We start from the raw sequence: 7,910 nt of genomic DNA, 5'->3' as shown, positions 1-7,910 counted from the left end.
TAACCAATCGTGGAAAAGCTTCTATTTAGCCCTGCCCCACAGCGACCAATGCGCATTTCCCTTTCGTCTCCTCTCGCGGGTCGGATTGGCGGTTACCCCGGGCAACTCCGAAGCCTGGTCAAGAGAGCTCCGCCTCGTCGGGGACGCGCACGCTGATTGGTTCAAGGGGAGGTGGGTGGGGATTGAAGGCTGCTCTGTACCAATCGCCGGAGTCCATTCTGCCTGTCGCCTGTCTCCATCCTTTGCCACTCCATCTGGGGCTCAAGCGCCGGCTCTCTTTGCACTGCTGGCAGCGAGGCAGGAGGCGATATTTCATTCCTAGGAACATCTGACGACGCGTCTTTCTGTTTCTTTCTTTCTTTAGCCAGAGGAAGAATCCAGAATCAGCCTCCCGCCCGGCCCTGCTTAGTAGTTTTTGCACCCTTTTGCAAGAAACAAAACCAGAAAGTGCATGTTAATTTCATTTAAATGTATGCAGTTTTTGAAGTGCCAATTATCTAGTACTAGGGATGATCTAAAAATAAAAAGAAACCAAACAAACACATCAAGGTAAAGAAGCAACACACCTGCAGCAACAGAAAGCAAGAACAACCCCTTTCTTCCCCCGTCAAAAAAACATTATTATTATTATTATTATTATTATTATTATTATTATTATTATTATTATTATTATTATTATTATTCCTTTCCTCATAGTGCCCAAGGTGGCTAACAACAATAATAAAATCAGCCCATTAACTGTGCAGGGCTATAGCTGGAAGTAAATCCCATCATAGAATCATAGAGCCTCAAAAAGCTCAGAATTAAACAAAGATAAAACAGCGTCAAAGAATAAAACCACGGCCATAGCTAGACTTAAGGTTTATCCCTGGATCAGCGGGAGAGCTTGGGATCACAACAGCCCGTGTACACGAAGTAAGAGATACACGCGTGTGTGTCTGACATTTCACCTGCTATTTCCTACATGGAAAAACTATTTCTTTGCTACATACAATGAATCCCCGAGAAGTGTGATAACTTGGCATTCCCCCCCAAATCATAGAATAATAGAATAGTAGAGTTGGAAGGGACCTATAAGGCCATCGAGTCCAAACCCCCCCCCCCCCCCCGCTGAGTGCAGGAATATACCCTAAAGCATCCCTGACAGATGGTTGTCCAGCTTCCTCTTGAAGGCCTCTAGTATGGGAGAGCCCACAACCTCCCTAGATAACTGGTTCCATTGTTGTACTGCTCTAACAGTCAGGAAGTTTTTCCTGATGTCCAGCTGGAATCTGGCTTTCTTTAACTTGAGCCCGTTATTCCATGTCCTGCACTCTGGGATGATGGAGAAGAGATCCTGGCCCTCCTCTGTGTGACAACCTTTCAAGTATTTGAAGAGTGCTATCATGTCTCCCCCAATCTTCTCTTCTCCAGGCTAAACATGCCCAGTTCTTTCAGTCTCTCTTCATAGGGAGAGCTTCCTGATGTCCAGCTGGAATCTGGCTTCCTTTAACTTGAGCCCGTTATTCCGTGTCCTGCACTCTGGGAGGATTCAATGTGGTTTACTCGCAAAGTAAATGTGTATAGGGGTGGTACGTTAGGAGTTGTTAGTGGCTAAATTTTGTGCTGCTGCAATTGCTTGTCGGCGTGGAATGATATTAAATATCTGGCAATGTTTTTACTTGCTAAATCTTGGATTTTTATGGGTGGGACATGTGCATTTTTTTAACCTGCTTATTCAATTTTACTTTTTAAGATTTTACTTTTAATCTGCTTTTGTATCATTGCAATCACAGTGTTATGGTCTTGTGACCGTAATAAACTACTACTACTTAGGTTGTACCAAGGCTCAAAGTAATTAACTGATGTGGGGAGACAGAAATAATAGTGATACATGCATATTTGTGTCTGCTTTTTTCAGTTGAACGTTTCTGTTCAGTTTGAATCATTCCAACACCTTTTTTTTTTTTTGCAAGACCCCTTCCCCCACTCCTAAGAATTTGGAGGAAAACATCTTCCCACATTTGGCATGCATGCAGTATTTTAAACACTAAAGAAAGATCTAAAACAGAAACACTTGTAATGCCAACTTGTGAGAAATTTACCATCTGGCCTCACCCCCCACCCCATCCCACCCCAATCCCTTTCAAATTTACTAAGGGACTGCTATCTAGATTTCTGATTTATTTTGAAGTCCCGCATTGGTAGAAACAAAGATCTTGTATGATCTTGGGCTTAGTTGAACTCTGTGTGGACGTATCCTCCAGCAGGGAACTTTAAAAGAGCTCTAGCCTTATTCTCCATGAATTTGCCTTATCAAGAGCTTATACTCAATATATGTATATGTGAGCGATTATGACAGAAACAGAAAGGAGAAAGGGGAAAATAGCAATGGAAAAGAAAAAGAAAGACCATGACATAAAAGCGTATCCATTCACAATAATTGTTCAGATATACATTAATATAAGAAGTCCATATATCTAAGTAAGCATCCAGATGAAATTGGCGACTATAGGATTTACATTCATACAGCAAGAGCAGTAAGATCTCAGGCCGTTGAATAAAGATGGGTGTTTATCCTTTCAAGCTTTTAGTCTCTTTGCAACTGTAAGGGTTCTGAAACGCCACTTTTGCTGTCCATATGTTAATCTCCACATCACGGCATTTAATTTAATTTAAAATAGCATGGACAGCTGCAATTATCACAGATAAGAGCTACTTCTCATGATGGTGATAGATTATCTCCAGGACCAGAAGACCAGTCGCTGGTAAGATACAGCAGGAAGAGAGTGTTATTGCCACACATGTAATGTCCCTATTTTTGTAACAAGAATTATTTCTTAACTCACACGTCCATTCGCAGGTTGCATTATTCCATACTGCTGAAGGCTCTGTTCTCTAGCTGCTGTACGTTGAATCATTTATTCTGCATTAACTGGGCTTCTATTCATTGGAAAGCAAAGAGGGCTTGCTCTGCACACCCTTTTGGTTGAAGAGTTATTAGGAACATAAATGTAACGGCACATCAAGAAATTATACCAACCATTGCAAAAGAGACAGGGCTGGCCCTACCATTAGGCAGAGCGAGGCGGAGGCCTCAGGCGGAAGATGCTGGGGAGCGGCAGGAAGGTATTGAAGGGGAGAGCTGAGTAGCAAGTGGCCTGCTTTGTTCTTCGTTTCAGGCAGTGAAATATCTTGGGCCAGCCCTGAAAAGAGCCCTGTGGAGCATCAGATAGCGAAACAGCAGATTGCGCACTGCATGGTGGTGCCAGACCGTTGTATTTGGTGGGGTGAGCTGTAGCCTTACCTCAGTTCTTATTGATGCATTTGTACTAGATCCATTCCCCATGCAGAGATTTCATTTCAAGAGTCCTCTCGGGAGCCAGTGCTGAGCAGCTCTGGATTTTGTGGTCCCTAGGACAAGATGTCTTCAGTAGACTCCTATCCCTGAGTGGGCCAACTTCTTCCTCACTGCCCCTTGACTTCCACACCTGTTCACAGAGAGAAGGCAAAGCATATAGACAGGGGACTTAGAACGTAAGAAGAGCCCTGCTGGATCAGACCAAGGGTCCATCTAGTCCAGCACTCTGTTCACATACTGGCCAACCAGCTGTTGACCCACAAGCAGGACATGTTGCAAGAGCACCCTCCCACCCATGTTCCCAAGCAACTGGCTTACACCTCTGATCCTGGAGGTAGCACTCTTTCTGCCTTGGGTGTTCTCCATGGTCAGTGGCCATTTCCCCCCTTTTCACAATGGAATGACTGCCAGGCGGCCATTTGGGGTGCGGAGGATGGAGAGTTGAACTGCATGGAGGTAAGTGATCTAACTACAGAGGGTGGGTGGGTAGTGGAACCACAGGGCAGGGCACAGCATGGTTCTGTGATCGTGTGGTGGGCCTGCTTATTGTGGTTCCATTTCCTCTACCCGCCCTCATCTGTGCACATCTGAACAGGCCCTTACTGTCAAGAATGCTCAATGGTATCTCATAAGAACAAGACTTCAACTCCCTGCATTCCTAACTATGAGCCTTGCTGGTAGGGGCTTCTGGAAGCTGAAGTTCCAAACTTCTGTAATTGTATCTTCAGCCCCCACCTGATGTAGAGGATACTGCTCCTTCTCCTCTCTGCTCTTGTTGAGAGACGACAGGTGAACAGACAGTGACAGCAAAGAGGAGCACCAGAGTCAAGGGTCAGCTCAGGTTGGCCACTTGTGTATCACCAGAAAAGAGGACAAAAGCTTTGCATAAACTTTACACATACTCATTGATGGGTGGGATCCAGACTTAGACATGCTTAGAGGAAACCCATTGAAATCATTGGGACTGAAGTTAGTCATGACGAACTTGCCCCATGGGTCTACTACAAGCATGACTAAGCACAACCCCATATGTATGAATGTGAATTTAGAAAAAAAATCTATAATATGTATCAAAAAACAACACATCTTTCAATTAAATATAAAGAATAACTTCTTGCCGGTAAGATCTGTACAACAGTAGAACAATCTACCTACAGGGGTTGTGTGTTCTCCATCTCTGAAGGTTTCTAAGAAGAGCCTGGACAGCCACTTCTCATGGTTTAATTGGCTTTCCTGCACATTGCAGAGGGTTGGACTAGATGATCTTTGTGGTCCCTTCCAACTCCACAGTTTTATGATTCTATGACATCTCATAGAGTTTGTGTTGCTTTGCTTGCTTGCTGAAATTCGAACCTATGCCTAGAATCATAGAATCATAGAATCATAGAATAGCAGAGTTGGAAGGGGCCTACAAGGCCATCGAGTCCAACCCCCTGCTCAATGCAGGAATCCACCCTAAAGCATCCCTGACAGATGCTTGTCCAGCTGCCTCTTGAAGGCCTCTAGTGTGGGAGAGCCCACAACCTCCCTAGGTAACTGATTCCACCGTCGCACTGCTCTAACAGTTAGGAAGTTTTTCCTGATGTCCAGCCGGAATCTGGCTTCCTTTAACTAGCACACAACTAGCCTAGCACACAAACATGTCCCTTGCCTGGGTGAGACCCTCATCTGGCTGAGACCATTGCCTGGAACAGAAGAGCAGAACATTATAATCTGAATGGTGAGGGCTTTTCAAGTACGTTGTTGTTAATGATGATGATGATGTTGTTTGTATGTTCATCCTACCTTTCCTTGACAGAGCCCAAGGCAATGAACATAAGTTTTCTAGATGACTTCCCATACAGGTGCTGACCAAACACACTTAGCTTCACCAAAGTTGCTGTGTCATGCCTCTTCAGACCCTGCCCTAGACTCTGCCTCAATGCAGTGTGATTGAAGTAGGCTCCTTCCAGGTCTATGAAATTCATTTCATCTAAAGCTGCCAAATATCCATTAGCGTGGAACAATTTATAGTCCCTCCTGGGTGGATCTGCCAGAACTTCGTAAGAAATGCCCTGAGGTACCTAGTTCCTGGTAAATGTGAATATTACGACAGCTTCAAGAATGAGACTTTACTTTATGGATAATGAAAGATTATTTTGACCTTTCTCAAGTTTACACAGGCAGTGAATTTCCCTATCGGACATGAAGTCCTCCCCACTGTTCTCTTTAAGACCTGCTCCAAAATGGCACACAGCTGATTTCCTAGTTTCTCCATTTCTGGAGTTTTCCAAAAACCTTATCACCAGCATCCGCTGAAATAAAATCCCATTTATACCTGTTGAAGAAGATATTAAGCTCTCCCACACAACCCCACTTTCTCTTTGGAATCTTTCCAGCTAATTTGCCTTGAGATTGATGGTTGCTAAAAGAATTACTTGTGTCTTTAATTTGATATTTTCTTTTGTTGTTTCCCCTCTATATTATCAGAGTCAGTGTCAAGGGTAGATGTGTTCCGGCACCTGCCAAGGGCTCATACTCCAGCAGGGGTCAACTGACAAGAGTCCCCATGGAGTTGCTCTTTCTCTTCACCTTTGCAACCTGCTTGTTGACCTGCTTCTTGCTCTGACCCAGACAACAGTGGTGGTGAGAAGGAGGAGCAATAGATGCCACTGCTTGCTTGGTCACTGATGGCTTCTCTCCACCAGATGTTTATCCCACGATCGAGATCAGTTACTCACAGATATTTGCCAGTCCTTGACATGACGTTGTCAACCTCCAGGGCCTCTCCTGTGCTTTCTGACCTTTTCCCCGGCATTATTTGTAACAGGGAAAACGCACAATTTTAAAATGGCAATTTGAATAGCTCTGTGTAATTATGGAGTTGCACGATAACTGCAGCTATACCACAGCACCATCTAGTAGCTGTATTATTTATTTATTTATTTATTATTGCATTTCTATACCACCCAATAGCCGAAGCTCTCTGGGCGGTTTACAAATTTAAGACAATTCAAAAGAAAACAATAGTATAAAACCATAGTAAACAATAGTATAAAACCAAGATAAACAGCAGCAATGCAAAAATACAAATTTAAAATACAAATTTAAAACAGCAAAGTTAAAATTAATTTATAGACTGTTAAAATATTGGGAGAATAAAAAGGTCATCGCCTGGCATCTAAAAGAATATAATGTAGGTGCCAAGTGAACCTCCTTAGGGAGCTCATTCCACAGCCGGGGTGCCACAGCATTAAAGGCCCTCCTCCTGGTAGCCACTTGCCTCACTTCCTTTGGCAGGGGCTCACGGAGAAGGACCCTTGAGGATGACCTTAGGGTCCGGGCACGTACATATGGGAGGAGGCGTTCCTTCAGATAGCCTGGCTCCAAGCCGTTTAGGGCTTTAAATGTTAATACCATCACTTTGAATCAGGCCCAGACCTGGACTGGCAGCCAATGAAGCTGGAAAAGGACTGGCGTGATGTGGTCTCGTCGGCCAGTCCCTATTAGTAACCGTGCTGCCCTGTTTTGTACCAGTTGAAGTTTCCGGACCATTTTCAAAGGCAGCCCCACATATAATGCATTGCAGTAATCCAAACGAGAGGTTATCAGAGCATGGATAACTCAAGCTAGGCTATCTCCGTCCAGACAAGAGCACAGTTGGTATATCAGCCTAAGCTGATAAAAGGTGCTCTTTGCCACTGAGTCCACCTGTGTTTCACCTATATGAAACATATAGAACTTGCAGAGAAAGGAAATCCCTGGGGAAAGCGCATGTAAAGGGGTGAACTTAATCTGGCAAATATCTGGAAGTAAAAGCCCCAGTAAAGTTGAGGGGTAAAAAGCCCAGTGTAGAGAACCACTCTGCCTGTCAATTGTAGACCCACCATAAGCATCATTGGCCCTGTTCAGAAGACAACTTAAACCATGGTTTTAACCATGGTGAATAAAGTGAAAAAGCCTTATTCACCATGGTTAAAGCCATGGTTTAAGGTGTCTTCTGAACACAGCCAAGCTTTCTGGCTTAACCACCATGGTTAAAGCCATGGTTTAAGGTGTCTTCTGAACACAGCCAAGCTTTCTGGCTTAACCACCATGGTTAAAGGCATGGTTTAAGGTGTCTTCTGAACATGGCCATTGTGGTGAGATACTTGTATGTTGATCCTTTTGTTCTACCTCATGGTCACGATCGAACGATGGAGTCGTGAAATACCTGCAGAGAAAAATGATTTAAAAATAACAAATAAATAAATAAATGAAATAAATTATTCTTTTCTTGAAATAACAGCAGCTGATGTTGCATCTAAATAGACGCACAGTGGTGACAGAAAATAGAAGGCAATGGTGCCAACTCTAACAAAGCAGAATAAATACAGTATTAACACAACATGTACGCGTTTGTTTCTTAAAATGGCATTTCACAGCTGCTCCTCCATGCTCTGCACATAGAAACCTTTTCATGTGATTTACCCACAGCATTGAATTCATAATATTCAGAAGCACGGCAACTACTCAACAGCGACTGCAGCGCCAAAACCGTTGTCTGCACAGCAGGAGTTTAAAAACAATATTTATCCATTTTTTAAAAAAA

The sequence above is a fragment of the Elgaria multicarinata genome, chromosome 12 (assembly GCF_023053635.1).
Source record: "Elgaria multicarinata webbii isolate HBS135686 ecotype San Diego chromosome 12, rElgMul1.1.pri, whole genome shotgun sequence".
Taxonomy (NCBI): Eukaryota; Metazoa; Chordata; class Lepidosauria; order Squamata; family Anguidae; genus Elgaria; species Elgaria multicarinata.
The sequence above is the reverse complement of the archived record's forward strand: the minus strand, read 5'-3'. Positions refer to the sequence as shown.